Here is a 16,962-nt window from a genome sequence, read left to right as displayed (position 1 = left end):
AAGAGCCATGTAGTGTGCCAACAAGTACGGAGTGGTTCACTTGTTAGATGAGGTGGACATTAAGCCAACAGTGCAGTTTCATACCTAACAGTATCACTTAAACATATCCTTGTGCAATACATCCAGCAGCATTTAAAGGTCAAACTCCTATCCTCATTACTCCATATTTTAGGTCTTCTGTTTTGCTTTATTCATTGTCTGTGCAGAACTGACAGACTATTCCAGACCATCCTTATGGAAAGTACTAACAGAGCCTGTCCAGTGTGTGTCTATATTCAGACAACTACAGGCCTTAAGAAAGCTGAAACACATGTTACGCAGCCTTAGGTCAAGCAAAATAAACCTTCTTCCCTGAAAACAGTGGAAGCTGCTACCAAACAGACTATGCTGAGTACGCTCAGAACCAACACACATAGGCTGGGAGATTGCTACAGGGAAATTTCTATGAATGCTGAAGCTGAGGCATTGTTTGATTGTAATCATCAGAGGTAGAAGGCACACAGAAAACAAGAGGAAAAGGACAAGATCTGAAAAGAAATTGCGAGCATGTCTCAGAGAAAGAAACAGAAGCATCCCTGTAGTAGCCAGGAATGGTAGGAAGTCAGGCTTGGAAACGCCAAGTCTGAAAGCCTACTGGTGTTACATTTTTTTGAGATCTTTCTAAATAAGTAAGGTGCTCCAAAGGTCAGTTCATTTCTGATCAGTAATCTGTTCCTAACAGTAATCCCAGTAGTTAAAATGTCTTTATGGCTAGCTATGTAACCCCCCCACTAGAAAAAGATAGAAATTAAAAATTCTTTTTAATTTCTAAATTATTTTAACAATTTATCTAAAATATTGTTTCATAGAAAAAATTGGGGGTTTATATTATTAAAGAATACCAGTAGTCTTAGTTAGTCCTGCTGTACTCCAGCTGGCATTAGCTTTGAACACAGGCTCTTAGGTGGAAAGTCAGCACTTGAGGGCAACAAAGGAATCTCACTGCTTTTACAAGGAAACAAGAAGCCTGGCTGAAATGGATTTGAGCACTGTAATCTAAGTGAACCTCTTATAACAGGAATTGGATACTACGCCAATCAGGTTCCTAAACCATATTCTGTACTGGTGAAGGAGAGTGCCCAGGTCTTACTTTCAGTCTTCAAAATGCTTACTCTTTCCTCAGCTGTGTGCCAGCAACTTCTGAACATTTTGGTAATTAACAGTCTATGGTATTAAGTCTGCTTTTAGTTCTTTTTTTTTTCAATGCTGCCTATGGAGAGGTTTTCTGAACATTTTAGTAATTAAAGCCATTTATAGTTGAAAGATGTGAAGACTTTATACATAATTTTTCATTTAAAAAAATAAAAACAAACCAAAAAACTCTTCAGACTCTTGACTTGTTAGAGTACTTACCTGTAACTTTTTCCAAAGTGCATTTGAAGGACAAACGTAAGTGGCAAAACTTCGATTGTGACACTCATCCCTAAGAGGAATGAAACTACACTTAATGGAAAAAATGAGGGTTGTTTTGTTGTTTTTTTTTAAGCATGGAGTGTTAGAAATCTCTCCCTATTAATTTGGTGTCCAGCTGTATAACTGTTCTCTCTGAAGCATGTGTTTAAAATGACATTTGAAATACTGGTACAGTTTATTGGTTTGTCACCTGTGTACTACATGTGAACGTGTAGGACTTTGTTTTGTCTTCCCTCAGATAGCTGTATGTTTATATATATATATATACAGCATTCCACCCACTTTCCCCACTGAACAACGAGCTATTTGACTGTTACGGAAACGCAAATCTCTAAACATAAGCATTTCTTTTCTCTACAGCAGCACAAGAGAGAAGTGTTGAGAGCTGCTCTTAACCCTTTTGGAGTCCGAAGTCAAAAGGTAAAACCAAATGCTAATTTTTGTGTTTCTGAAGGTGTTGATACCGTAATTGTTTGGAAATGCTGTTTCCTTATCACATTTGAATGGAGATTTCCCACAGGAGAAAAGCAGGGATAAAGTAAGAAGAATCAAAACATTATTAGACCTCTTTAAGAGCCACCAGCATATCTGGGCATAAATTATACAGGTAAGTTACAACTGGTAAACTGCAATTATCTGTTTTACTTAATATGAAAACATCGGCGTTAAGAGTCAGTGGGACTTTCAGTAGGATTTAATATTGCTAAGGATTTAATGATTTTTGTCTCACTATAACTTGATAGTTTTTATGATATATAAAGTTTTTTTCAAATTACAGTAAAACAAATCCTGTAGCTCTTTTCTCAGGCAAGAGTCCCTCAATGGGAGTTTTGCCTGAGTGAGAACTGAATGAGGTCTAAATAATTAGCAATTAAAATATTCAGTTATTGTGCTACTGTATATAACAAAGCACTGGAGGTATTAAAAATTGCTAATCTCCTCCTTATTAAAATGTTAACTGCTAAACATAATACAGTTTTGCATTTTCTATCATTCATTTTTGCAGTTCATTAGTAGAGGTGAAATGTTTGTGACAAATAGTCATTTGAACTTTTAAGGGATTGACTTTGTTTTCCTGGCATTTTAGTTAATATTTCTGACTGAGTTAATTTACAAGCAGAATTGTTTGTGGAAGCCATGGATTTTAGTCAAAAACTTGATCATGTACACAGAGACACTTCTAATATGCCATTCATGTGTATTTGCAGAAGAAAGCAGATGGTAAAGCTACTCATCAGGAGACAGGGCTAGGCAGTTTAGGTATCCAATTTGTATACATTTTGATCATCAGCTTCTTGTAATGAACTCCAGTAACAGGTTAAGGATTGTCCATAGCGTTTACTGGTCAATTTTCAGTGATACACTGACTTGTGAATAGTACAGCAACAGGCTAAGGAGCAAATTTGTGCACCCAGGTCTGTTAATTAGCACATGAACTCTTTATTATTATGCTAGTTAATGTAGTAGACTGTGCTCTCATCCTGCTTCACTGGGCAAAAGAATGGGTAAGATGCATCTCCTGTCCCCTTCCTCACACAGTAGCAGAGGAAATGTGGAAAGGGACAATGGTATTTGATGGGTGAGAAAGGAGTGGTAAGTTAAGGTGTTAACTGGTAGAGGAAGAAGGTGAATTAATGAAAGGATTTGGTGGCAGGTGAATTTCCCAAGGAACGGTGACACCCTCAATGCTGTTTTTCCCATAGTCACTCCCTGGGGTAGATTTTGTAATTTATTATGCCTAAAGGGGTTTTTTCTGACCTTCCGTAGAGCCATTTTAAACCTAGGCATTTAATTGTGCAGTATAACTTTGTTGGCAATTCAGGCCATGATTCTGCAAGGATTTACACATGTATTTCTCTTACAGCATTATGAGTAATCCTGTTGAAATACATGAGATTAATTGCAGGACATAAAGTTAAGCATGTATATTTGTCTTTGTTGTAAAAGAGGTGTAGTTGCATTTATTTATTTACTTTCAGGGTGGGAAATTATTTTTAAAAATACGTGATTACATGGAATTTTCCACTAATTTTGTGGCAATTAAAGAGTTGGTGGATTGTAACAAAATAAGCTTTCTTCTTGTTCCCAAAATTCACATTTTTGTCAGGTTCTCAGCTGTAAAGTGTGGGAAAGAATAAGCTGCTATCATTTTCCTTTTTACATGGACAGTTAAACATCTAGCTAGAATGAGATGATCATATAATTTTTTATAGAGGAGTGAACAGGACGGAAATCAAACAGGAAGGCAAGTGTACTTGTGTGGACTCTTGTTTATAATTTCATCAGATTGGTGCACACCTCAGACATTTTATTTGGTGATAAGATATGCAAATTATTCTGGACCCAGCAGCAGTACCTTCACCCGAATGTCAAAACTGACAGAGATTTTTAAATCAAACCTCAACAACAACTTGTATTTTAAAGCAACTATTCCTAAGATATAGCTACCAACTATAGATGAGTAAATGCAGAATTATTTCCTACTTTCCTTCACGCTATTTTCCTTCTTCTCTTGTTTTACCTCCATGGAGGAACAGAGTTGCAGGCTTACCTGTAAATACTGGGTGTAACTATGGGCAACGGTGCAGAGGAGCTATAAATGTATATGGAAGTATGTGCAAAGCTCAGGAATGCAGTTTGAAAGTGGGGAGACTTATGAAATGAGGTGTATCAGAGAAGATATCCTCTGGTTTTCCAGATGCCTACATCACATCTTCCATATCTGTAAAGGAATGGGTAGCACAAACTCTTCATTTCAGTTGCTTTCTCTGTCTTTGGTTTTAGTTTTATTGCATTTGTGTCCTTAAATCAGAATGTGGTAGTAGAAGTCCGTGGATACAGTGGAACGTTTAGATGATAGCTTTTCCACGAGATTGAAAACTGAAATTCCTCAAAGCTGTGGATGTTTAGCTGCTGGGATTTTGGTTTTGAATGTACATGTAGTCATGACAGAAAGGGTGTCACTGAAAATGCAGCTTGAGATTTAAATGTTAGATGTGTTTATTTTTGGAATCCTTGTTCCACTCAGTGCCCACTGCCTATAAAGTGATAATCTTGTGTATTTTCCCCAGATTCAGTTCCTCCTCTTCTCTCTGTGGATGTGTGCTCACAACTACGTCCAAACGGTTCTATCTTAAGTTTTCCTAGGGCTTTTTTAGCTTGTTTTCTTCTTGTTGTTGTTTTTAGTGTGTGTACCTAATTAACCAGAAAGCTATCTGGACTGGAAACATTCAACAAAGGGTAACAACTTAAGTACTCCTGTATCTGTGCAGTGTATGTGTGTGAGAGAGAGAGAGCTGTGATTAGAGAGGTTATGAAAGATCGTTTTTTGTTTTTGATTATATGCCTGCTTGTGTATGTTGTTCTGTCTCTCTGCCTTCTCTTATTTTACTTGGCCAATGTGTCCTAACAAATCCTCCTCTATGACAGATTAAAATTTCTGGTCAGATGCTTTAGATAGTTACAGCCTCTTCCAGGTTGAATTTTGTTATCCACATTTAAATAAGAGTAACATTTTTGTTTTCCTGCAAAGTGAGGAAAAGGATTTCTGTGTGTTCCTGATTGGAAAGACACAATGTAAGTCCCATAATACATTATCAGGGTCCTATAGCTTTCAAGGTCCCTCGAAGTACTCTTTGTGGAAAAAGACTTCAAAAACACTCAGGGCTTACTGCTTGTGCAGATTTAGGCCACTGCAGAACATTTTGTTTACAGCAACTAATTCTAGGACCTACTTTGGTGTTGTGGATACTTAATTCCTACCCACTCAAACAGAGGCACTTCAAAATAATTAAAGTAAATGAATAATCCACACACAGAACAAACCCTTTTAGAGGGAAAGTGGGTTTATTGAAAGAAAAAATTTACTTTTTTTTTGGTTTGTTTTTGCTAAATAGTTTATTTCAAGGTCTTCTTAAGTAAGAAGCAAATGCTTTTGTTGGAAAATAAAAAATAAAATTGAATTTTTGATTGTAATTTCTACAATGGCTGATGAAGTTAAATCATTGAAAGCTAGAAAAAAACCCAGATGGAATTTGTCTTTTCTAGCTAAATTCTGGGTAGTGTATTGCCCCTGTGCAAAAGCTGACTGAGGTAGCACTGAAAGAAATATAGCGGGTGTTGTGGTATGTTCATTTTAATGCTCTGCTGTAAAGGAATTCAAAAGATTTGAAAGTATTTTGAAAGAATTTCTGGACCTTGAAGGAGACTGCAGGGTAAAAGCACCAAGGGAGGGGAATCAGCCATGATGACTTTGGTTTTTCCCTGATTGGCTATAGGTGAAAGACTCATGGTTTAGTCTGTCACCTAAATGGATGCACTTTAACCATCTGTTGCAGTCCTAATGCCGTGGTTGCAGTTATCAACAGTGATACTTCCCAGCTGCCATAACAGTTGATCGCTTGCTGCTGTATAGGGAATAATTGCCTAGATATGATACCAGTAACCTTATTAATCTTACCAAAACCTATGCATTCATATTTGATAAATTGGAATCTGTCATATTCTTTCAACATCAAGCTTCACGGGAAATCTCAGCACCTGCAGAAGTCTTCCTTATATGCAAACTCCAGGAGGGGAAATTCAGCTTCTTTCTTATGTTGACACCACATTTGCTGTTTTTTTCAGTTCTGAATTTGATTCCAGGCATCCACTAGTATTCCAGAGGGAGAGGTGACCAGCATCACAGCCTGCAGTACTGCTGCTCTACTTCTCTTGAATAATCCCACTGGGCTAGTTAACCATTACACTGACTCTTTCCTGTTCCTTCATAGCTGATTTCTGCCCAGGGGACATGGGTTACTGCAGTCTGGCTGCCAACACAAAGTTCAGCATTGTGCATGCGTATTAATGTTTATCTTCATGCATATGTGTTATGTTGTTCAGCACATACTCCACTAAAGCTAACAATGCAAGGCCAGTATGCCAGGTTTTCCTATTTAAAAGGCAAAAGTTGGAGGGCTAATGTTTTACCCTCCCTCCTTTACCATTTTTGAAAATGAATGTGAAAGGATTTTCCTCTCTAATCAACACACTGGCACAACAAGTTTCTGCATTCAGCACTTGAAAAGTGGAATTTCAGGATGCTAAAATTTGGTTTCTTAGAGCACGTTTGAATCATGTGGTCAGTGGTTCATATTGATCTGCCATGGGCCATGACCTATACTTCCCCTATGAAAAAGACAATGTCCGTGTTCTCTGGGAGGGAAAAAGTATGGGTGAAGAGTAAATGTCAGGGAAGTCTTTTGAGATTCAGAAGAAGGTATGAAACCACAATGTTTTTTCTTAAATGTATGCTAAGGTCAATTCCTTTCAGTCATCCTCATTTTCTTCTTCATCTGAACTGCAGATTATCTGGAGGATATGGCACAGGTGACACTTGGCACTTTTGGCACATGGAACATAATTTGGTTTTAAATTCTTTCTTCTATGCCAGTGAGTCAGTTCACTGTCATTGGAAATAATAAATAGCAATTTTGTTGTCCAGGTGTCAAATTCAGGTGTCCAGAGAGATTAAAGTACTGATCTTTAATGCCTCTGGTGTTAGTTTTGGGGAAGTTAATTTTGTTCAGTGGGTAGCTCAGGACAGTGAATTTTTTTGCTTCTTCTGGTCAGATTTCTATTCTGTTGCCTTCTTAAAACCCAGTAGGCACTTAGTTTCCATGGTCTTCCATAAAAGTAGAACTTGGGTTGACAAGGAACTAATTTTAGAAGGGAGGGTTAAATCCTTTTTCTGGTGGTACAAGATTTTAACTTCAAACATTATTGTGTCCTGCAAAGTTCAAGATATATACCTTTCACTGAGTAGTACTGTGAAATCCTTTCACCCTTCTCTCTCTCTCCCTCCTTCTTTCTTTCCCTTTATTTCTCTTCTTTTCTCTTCCTCTATTTCTTTTTCTCTTCCTCTCTGTCTCAGTATCTCCCTCTTTCTCTCCCTGTCCCCTCTTTGTATAGATGGATGTCTGTTTTCCTGTTAGAGCTGAATCAGACATTTGTATGGGGACATGGTGGAGATGCCACTGAACACCTTGCGCATGCCTCATTCATTTTGTAAACCTTCCACTCAAAACCAACCTTAAGTTATGCAATAGTATGATTAGCAGAGTAGAGTTACTGCATAACTTGGTGTTATCAGCAGTGTAGGGCATTAAAAGACCAACCCCCTATTTCTTCTGTACCAGCAAATATAATAGCAGACAACAAAATGAGAGACAGCAAGAAGTCAGCAGCAGTGGGAGCTGGACCACTTATGTGGCAGCAGCACATTTTAATGCCAAGTAGATGAGGTAGACCATTTTGACTCTGAAAAGCAGCTTTGAGGCCATTTTAGTCATTCTCTTTGGTTCTTTTGAATCAAACTTGTATCATTCTTACTGATATTAATAGGACTTGGGGGATTATACAAGTCTCTATGCCTTCCAAAGGCATATCTTAAGGATGGCAGAGAGAATTCATGAAAGTAGGCAGAGACTCTTCTAAGAGACAAGCAGCTGAAAACATGTATATTTTCTGGCAAGAAATTAATACTGACGAAGAAATAAAGAAGCAAGAAATATTGCTACTTAGTCACTTATAGAGCATTTTAATGACATAAGTTTTTATTAATCTGAATTGTGGTCATTTGCAGAACTTTGATCTTAGACTTTTTCCTTCCTCTGAATTAAAATATCTTTACAATAATGTTTATAGGCACATTTAAATGTTTGGGGGTTTTTATGAGATGAGATTGCCCCAAGATCTCAATATCTGTGTCTACATGTTCTGTGTGTTTCTTGTAACAGTTTTATTGGTATGTGGCTAAAACACAGTGTTCCAATCCCAGCTACTTGACTGAGCTATAAACATGAGACACACTATTTCAATATAATAATTCAGTGTAATAAGTTAAGCCGCCTTGAGATTCTGGAGGCCACCAGACAATGTCTCTCAGGTGATCTCCTCCACCAAGACTGGAGACTCTTATCATTACTTCAAAGGTCATCAAGGGAGAGTGTCTTTCTCTTTTCCAAGACGTTATAATTCAGCAGAAATTCAGTTTATTTAAGGGTGACTGAAAAATAATATTTTTACCTGTTCAAAGTCTTTATGTTTGAGAAATAGCTTTTCTTTAGTTATTTTGCAATTAGTTTAAAAAATCTTCATCCTCCCACTGTTCTTCATTGTAATTGGTGAATCTGAGCAGAGAGATGTGTGGAGGCAACACTGCAATGTGAAAAAACTGGTTATTATCCAGACTGGTCCAAAAAAGCAAGCCCACCTTCCTCCTAGGCTCTTCAGAAAAGTGTGGAACTTTTTTCCAACCAGTTTTCTGAGGAGGGGAGCTGCAGAGATTTTCGTAGTAATGCCTACATCCATCTATCTCTTAGGGAGATCTGCATGTGGATTTTTGAGGGGACAGTTACTCATGTATGTACACTGAACATCAGTGCCCTGCAGATAATCCTGTTGTCTCTAGCTTGAGGACTGTGCTTTAGTAAAATAGATTAGTGTTCAGTTACCCAAGCTTTGTTTATACCATTAACCGAAAGGCGGCATCAGGGGAGAAGTAACTTGAATATGCCCTCTCCTGGTGTTGACCATTTGTATTAAGTGCTCTTTTCATTCTCCAGTTAGATTTTCCATAATCTATCCTTGAAATCACAGGCTGTTTAAATTTTCCAGATTCTGAGAGTCATCCTGTATTATTTTAAGTCATTAAATTAACCTAGATGCTGGACTTTGTATTGAAGAAGTAATGTGACCTCTTCTACTCCCTTCTTGGGATACAAAACCTTCACCAATTTTCTGAAGAATATATGTGCCTGTAAATAATTTCTATCTCATAAATAAGTCCATGTTTATCTGAGTATTGATTTCTTAAATGGCAAAAGAAAGAATATATTGTCACTTTGAAACAGGTATCTTTTCTTTCTTGTTATGTAGCTATTGGCAGTTTTGCATACTAGTTAAACTTGTGTTTACATGTTAAGATCATATTTTTTGGAACATGGCATTGAGAGGGAAAGACATCAGTTACGAAATCTCACTTCTCTTTAAGAAACCTTTTCCCTAACATCCAGTAATATGTTTGAGTTAGTTTGGCACGTTGTAGGAATAATACATATAAGTCCTGAGCTTGTCAAGTATAGTCAAAGCATGTTGATCTGGACATAGCTTGCAGAATTAGAGAGTTTAGCCTTTAAATAAAATCTTACTTTAGTAACTGTTTGTTTGACAGTCAAGTAATTGTAAAATTGGTGGTTTCTAAAAAAAAAAAGCATGATTTAGCAGAAGTTTTTCCTGCTTTTTTGAAGAATTTTCTAACCAGAGATTTTTTTTCTTGAAGTCTTGCCAATGACAAAGATAAGGAGGGAACATGTGGACTCATGCAGAGTGCTCACTAGGGCAAAAAAAAAAAAGAAAAAATGAAACCCCTAAGTTTTGTCTAAGGAAATGTCACATTTCTGTGATATGAATGAAATGCAGAACTCGCTTCTTACTGCCTTAGAAAAATCAAATGAACTAATCTCTCCATTTACAGAATAATTTCTCTGTGTGTTCAACTTCCATTTCTTACTAGAAATCAAACAGCTTTGTTTTTCAGCACTTCTCTTGCTAACTTAGTCCCTCATGCACACACAGAAAAGCCCCTAAATCCATGTGTCCTAGGGAATCAAAGATTTAAGAAGGTACCTTTTTCATAGGTAGATATAAATATGTATTTAAAAAATTCCCATTGCATGCATTTCTTAAGGGAATAATACATGAAATTACAAAGGAGAATGTTAGAGCAAAAAGTAATGAAGTAAACTCAAATCTAGATCTTCCTATTAGGAAGAAGCCGATTGAAGTAACAACATTGCCGAGATGCTAAAAACAGAGCAGTTGAAGTAGAACTGGGTTTCTATCTGAGGCTTTGCTTTTGACCTTTTACTAGTATAGAATTCTAAGACAACATTGGTGTCATCTTCAGTTGCCTCTAGAATCCTTTTAGTTGTGGAAGATCGCTGCTCATAAAATATGAGTAAGACAAGAAGTCTTCATTTGTCTGTGTAAATTCAGGGTATTAATTGCTAACACAGCTTTCGATGAGCTAAAAGAATGTAGTAACTCCTACAGGAAATATTTATGTGGATGATCCCTGAAAACCAGGAAAAAATGCTACATTTTATTTTATTCTATTTTATTTTTTCAGAGGAGGGGCTTGGGGAATGTCTGTGGGTTTTTGGGGTTTTGTCATCTTTTTGCTAGTGCACTGCATACACCAAAATATGAGACAGTAAAACTTTCTCCTTACACAAAGCTGTCAATGTTTTAAGGCCATTCTGCTCCCTCTGAACCTGTATTGAAACAGGTGCCTCACTTGCTTGGCTCTCCTGGAGCAGTTTTATGGATTAAAGCACCACACGTACCCTCCACAGTGGCACTATTAACAGTGTGGAATGAGGCTGGGAGAAAAACTCATATAGGAGCTACACACCTAGGTGCAGTTAGTAAACAGAGATAGTTACCCTCATTAAGCATAATTAAACCTAATATTGACTGTAAACTGTTACTTACCTTAAACTTCTCTGCAGACATTGTGGGAAAGGGATTAACTTAGCAGATAGGTACACTAATTACTACCTTCTTCACATTAAAGTTACCATCAGCAAGGCCTATATTCATAAATAAAACATAGTAGGGGATGAGAGATTGAGAAATATGTAAATTCATTTGCAGAAAAAAAAGACCAAATTAAAAAAAGAAAGTTGAATGATGCTACTGGAAGCAAAATGGCACTCTAGCTAATTACCATGAAAAGTATGATAAATCATGGACGTGTATCCTTGACTTCTGACTGATAGAGCCTGCAGAGTGCAATCTCTCATGCGTAGCTGCCTCTGACTGATTTAAACCCATACCACTATCGGGTTTGATGGGAAAGCACAAAAGTGTGTTATTTTATTTCCTTGGGTATTGTTGCTACCTTTTTCTCCTAGAAATGACTTGCAATTCTTGTAAAAATACAGTCTGGTTTCTGTTCTGCAGAAGATTTGTTGTTTGATGCAATTGACAAACAAAGGCTCCAAAGATGGTCTAGTTATGTTTTAATAGCTGCCTTTTCAAACGCAATTGATCTGGTATATTGAGACAATTATAGAAATATAATAAAATGTCAAGGGAGGGGTTGCTTTTCCTTTGTTATACTGATTCTCATGGGAGAGATGTGGTGTCCCGCAGACAAGATCAAAAGTCAGAAACAGTTTAATTTATGAATTTCTGTTTCTTTTCTGTAGAATTTTAAGTGAGTCACGTCGCTGCTCTGTGCTTCAGCTTTTTGATCTGTTTCCTCCCGAGTTTCCTAGTTTTCTGCACAGAACAATTTCTGCAAGGGACTGCACACACTTAGGATTATTCAGATGAGAGGTGAGACCATACTATGTGTTACCATGTCAGTGCTGTTACTGCTTAATCCTGTAAGTACTTTAAATTTTAATACATGATGATGATATGATTGCTGTTTGGGTGGTGTTTTCTATTTTCCTTGGATATCTGTCCAGAGTACTTTTTTGGTTGAGCCACATCAGAATAAAAGTCTCTTCCGCTGGCCTAGCTCACACCAGAATAATCTGAGGACAGATTTGTCCTGATCTTCCTGAGCAGAGCATTGCCCAAGCCACAAGCACAGGGGAAGCTTGAGTACACTAGTATTTAATGTGCAAGGTGGAAATTTAGCATCACAGTGGTATTCTTATTATGTGGATATTTTAACACAAAATTATTATTGGCTTCTACTAAGTATTATCCTTTAACTTTTTATGAACTTCCAACATTGGGCACTCCAGAGAGGGAATTTAATATTTTGTAATGGTCCTGGTATTGCATTTTGCTGAAAGAAGGAGTGGGAAAAGTGAAGTTGTTAGTTGAATATCTTCAGATAGATACTACCTAGTGAGTACTTTGATTGTTTGGTGTGGGTTTTTTTTCATTTCTTTTTGATTTCTCTTTTCTTCTAGTGAGATTTACCCTTGTAATACTGATGTGATCTACAGGTAGGAATGTGTAGTTCCTAGGTATGAGTATTATGCTTCAAGAAACAATGCTTAGTAATTAACAGTGTTTTCCTGCTCTGGTAACCCTTATTCTTTTCAGCTTTTTGTGTAGCCAGCTGCAGTGTTTATAGATGCTATATTCATATGCCTTTCAAAGTTTCACTGAATTTTGACAGCATAGGATTTGAAAGAAATATTTCAAAATTGTTTCAGAGCTGCAAGTTACTTTCAAGATTTACATGGCTAAATTCTGCAGTGACATACATGTCAAAACAGACAGTAAGCAAAGAAAAGAGATGTCCTCTGGGCAACAGTCCAAAATTATTACTAGCTAGCAAAATCACAGGTTAAAGTAAGAACAATTAAATGAAGTAAATACAAATTTAGAGGCTAGGTTGTTCCAGCATGAAAAAATATTTGCATCCCTTCTCTTATTTAGGACTACAGAACTGCAGCAAGGAGCTTTCACCTGGGTTTTACTTTGAGAAGCTATTTTTTCTGTCTCCTCCTTCAGGGAGATTTAGAAACACTCTGTTATGGGCTCATAGTTTTTTTTCCTGGTTCCCTTCCACATCTTTTCAAAGGGAAGAAAGAAGAGTCAATGTATAGGAAACAGAGAAACAGACTTGAGACATGGAAGTTATGAGGCTGCATAGCCTTTATATTTCTGTTTATTATCAAGGTGCCTGTCCAGACTTCTCCAGGCTTACCAGCTAAATGTCATGGGGAGTCTTAGTCACGTTGCATCTATAACAGTGGACAGCCTAAATCCCAGGCAAGCATTTCAGCATTTGGCCTGTTAGTAACAGCTGCATGCTTTTTCTGATTAGAAATTGAAATTGGGTATATATCAGCTTCCTAGGGAAACATTGAAAACAAGTATTTTTGATAAATAATAAATATTAGGAAAGCTCCATTACATAAGAAATGGGAATATAAACTCTAACCATGCTTTTGGGGAAGAAAGAAATTATTCTACTTTGTATGTTAGCATTCTAAAATCAAACTGTATTAATTCCCATCTACTGCCCATCCAACTGGTGTCCACTGGACACTTTATGTCCACTGGACACAATAATAATTGATCTCTTTGATCCATTGTCAAACTCATTCCCTTCAATTCTTTTAAGGGTGCTTTTGAGATTCTAGCAAAACAATTATCTAAGTAATAATAAACTTGAATCCCAGTCATCTTTGCAAAGCATAGGCCAAATCCTGTGAATTCATACTGAGCCAAAATTTCCACTGAAGTCAAAATTAAAAGCTTTGTCACTTGAAGGATTTCTTTCAGGCACAAATTCCCTACTTACTTTCTTCCCCTGTGGTAAGGATGACTAAACATACTTATAGATTGTTATCAAATTTAGACATGAAAAAATCCATTTAAAAAAAAAGTAAGGCATATATTTTCATGAGCATTCTTCTGTGAAGGGAGTGTCTCATTTAAGCAATAATATTTCTTACATAATAGTTAAATGAAGTATTTGAAGATTATAATTTTCATTTTCATCAATATCAGAACAGCTGGATCCCATCACTGGCTTGAGACAAAATGACTGAATATGGACATATTTCTGCCAAGTATAATATAAAAATGGGAGACCAAGCTTTAAAAGATGGATGATACTCTTCATGTGAATTTAAGTCCTATTCTTAATCAACTGGTTTAAATTCAAGTTAGGCAGAATGTATCTGTTTGAAATACTCTTACATTTTCTACTGGATATGTAATAGGTCTCAAACTTTTTTGTAGTGTGGATCTTACATGTGACAGTCAGATACACTCATGTCCAAGAGAGCATCTGTAATTTCTCTATCTGAAGTTGTTCCTAGTGGAAAGCTCTCTAGAATGACAGTAGTAGAGCTTCTGTCAGTGCCCTCATACCAGAACCTAATAGCAAATGTGCATGGCTGTGAGGACACTTCAGAAGCATCCTGGCATTTTCCTGATAGATATGAGTAGATTCTGTTACTTGTCTTTTGGAATGTTAAATACTACTGTGTTTTGAAACTTGCACTTTCTTGCTTCTCCTGTTTCCTATTCATTCCCTTACCTTTTCTTGTTTACTCTTATCCTTCCCCCAGATGTTGTCTTCTCTAATATTTCCTGTCTGTTTTCCTTCTTTCTTTGTTTCCTGTTTCTCAGTAGCTTTGCACTTTTGTGGCTAAAGCCCTGAATTTCATGGTCTGTCCTTCCGCAAGCAAAATGCCTGTTGAAGTCAGTGAAGCCAGGGTTTATCTTCCCATGTTTTGGTCTTTGCTTATCAAGTAGTTACATTATATCCATAGCAAACTATCTGTATTTGGGGACGTTCTTCAGCCAACATAAGGCCATTTATTTTACATTTACTTGTAGAATGAATCTGCTTACTTCCAATCTCCCATTTGGAAGCTTGTTATGAATGTGCATGCTGCTATAATATGCAAATTCTAATGAGTAGGTGAAGAATAAGTATGTTTTTGTCTGATAGGCTAGTACTTTTATTTTACCTATTTAAAGACAAAGATGGCAATCTGCTTGTTTAATGTTCAGTAAGATCTCAGTGTTAAGTGTCCAGGGGGTATGAAGTGCTTAAAACAAAATAACTTAGGAGCTGAGGAGATAATTATCGATGAGAGGAAATACTGGGAAGCGCAGGGAATACAAATTAAGGCAGGCCAAGATAGATTCAGTGCCACAGAAAAACTCCCTATTTACCCCTCCCTCAAATACGCTGACAATAACCTTCAAAAAGCTAGGTGAGTTAATGAAACTTTGCTGCGTCTACAATGTGATGCAAGTGATCATTTTACTTCTACTGGATGTCCAAGTGTCTGAGCCCACCCTTGTTCTTTGGAGTCTCAACCTACACTTTTTTGTGTTGGGTAGAAAGTAGGAAGTGTTATTTCATCGGAGAAGAAGAGTTTTATTTGGGTGTTATGATTTCCTGTTAAGATTATTTCCTTCTGCAGTGAAATGGAACATATGGGCTTTTTATGCCAAGAGTATAAACTATGAGTGTCAGGTCATTGTAAAAGATAGTCCAAACTAATATGCAGTCTGTAATTAGTCCTGTGCTCCATTTCTTCCTTTGCTCAACCAAAAAAAACCCTGACCACTTTCTCTATTAGAATATCAAAACTGAAGAATGTCTGTGTCTGTGTCTGCATCTCTGATATGCTGTTAGTCTGTAGCAGAATGCTTACAGATGAAAGTTGACTTACCCTCTTTCCCTTAGCATTTACTTTTGGCAGTGGGACTTGGGATTCTCAGTTAAACAAATTTTTGTCTGTCTCAGTTGCCTATTCTTCTGCATGTCAGATCCATTGCATTTTTGATGCAATAGATTGTGGTGCTTTAAGGACATACTGTAGCTACTACATGCCTGTGAGTTAACAAATTTTAAGTATTTAAATCACATAGGAAAATGAAAAGTGATTTCTTCTGTGTTTGGAATGACTAGTAACTTTACAGCCATCAAATTGAGCTTGGAATGACCAATTGACCCTTCCACTCTGTATGTTGACTGCTGACTATAAATGAGAAGTCTTTCCAGCGCTGCCATGAGGTTATGAGACGTGGCTATGTAGTAATTAATGCCACTGTATCATTTTTTCACTGCTACAGAAATATAATATCAGATGCTCAGATGGCATCAATTGGCTTAGCTCCACTGAAGGCAACAAAATGCGATGCCAACTTATACCAGCTGAGGATCTGGCCCACAGTTAAAAGGAAAAAAGAGACAGGCTGCCAATATGGCAGGGAACATATTGAGATTTATGGTAGTGACTTAATCAGTAAAAAGTTCTGCTTGAAGTGGTTGTCTCTTTGCACATTCACATTAGTCACTTGAGCTGGAGACATTTGGAGCTCTAACACAGCCTGTGTGGGCACATTCCTGCTCTTCCACTCGTTATTCCACACTTTATGCTCTGAAATATCTGAGAGCATCCCACCTCACTCCCGTTCTTCTAGCTGCCAATCTCTCCTCACAGGTCTACCATAGATTTGGGGCCATACATTTTTTTTTAACATAATTTTAAATTGGATGACCCTGTTTTTTCACGTTTGCCTATATTTCTAATCACACATAAAAACAAGGGGAATTTCACATGTCTCTGTTGTAACTCTCATCTAGCTGTTCTATTTGCATTCAAGTATTATATTAATCCTGGTAGGAATAAGAAAATTCAGTTTGCTGCCTTTGTATTCAAATATGTATGTATTTTTTTTTTTACTTGGAGATAAGGTAACTGTACCTAACGTAATGCTTGTAAATTTTTAGATGCTATAAATATGATTGAATAACTTGATGGATAGAAATTCTCCGTATTACAGAGTTAGTGAATGAAATTCTTATTAAAGATGAAGTAGCTGTAGAATCTCCCCAACTTTTTTCTCCCTCAGTAATATATTTTAGCATTTGGTTTCTAATGAGTGCTGTCTCTAAACTTGTGAGCTATCCCTAGTTCTGATATCTTGGTTTTGATTGTTAAAAATGTTCAGAGAAAATAA

The 16,962-nt window shown here is 36.9% G+C and overlaps 1 protein-coding gene across 11 annotated transcripts in view; it reads left to right on the top strand.

Moving 5' to 3' along the window:
- ZBTB20 (zinc finger and BTB domain containing 20) overlaps positions 1 to 16,962 on the top strand; it is a 503,503-nt gene that overhangs the window by 86,494 nt on the left and 400,047 nt on the right. For 10 of the 11 annotated variants that reach the window (XM_027681156.1, XM_027681153.1, XM_027681152.1 and 7 more), the window contains one exon: positions 1,813 to 1,872. The gene's annotated coding sequence lies outside the window, so the exon portion shown is untranslated. Of the gene's footprint in view, positions 1 to 1,812; positions 1,873 to 2,038; positions 2,060 to 16,962 lie in introns of those variants that run through there. The other variant, XM_027681155.1, reaches the window with a different exon arrangement.

Source organism: Neopelma chrysocephalum, unplaced genomic scaffold (genome assembly GCF_003984885.1).
Source record: "Neopelma chrysocephalum unplaced genomic scaffold, ASM398488v2 Primary Assembly neopelma1_60, whole genome shotgun sequence".
In the NCBI taxonomy this organism is placed as follows: Eukaryota; Metazoa; Chordata; class Aves; order Passeriformes; family Pipridae; genus Neopelma; species Neopelma chrysocephalum.
The sequence above is the reverse complement of the archived record's forward strand: the minus strand, read 5'-3'. Positions and strand labels throughout refer to the sequence as shown.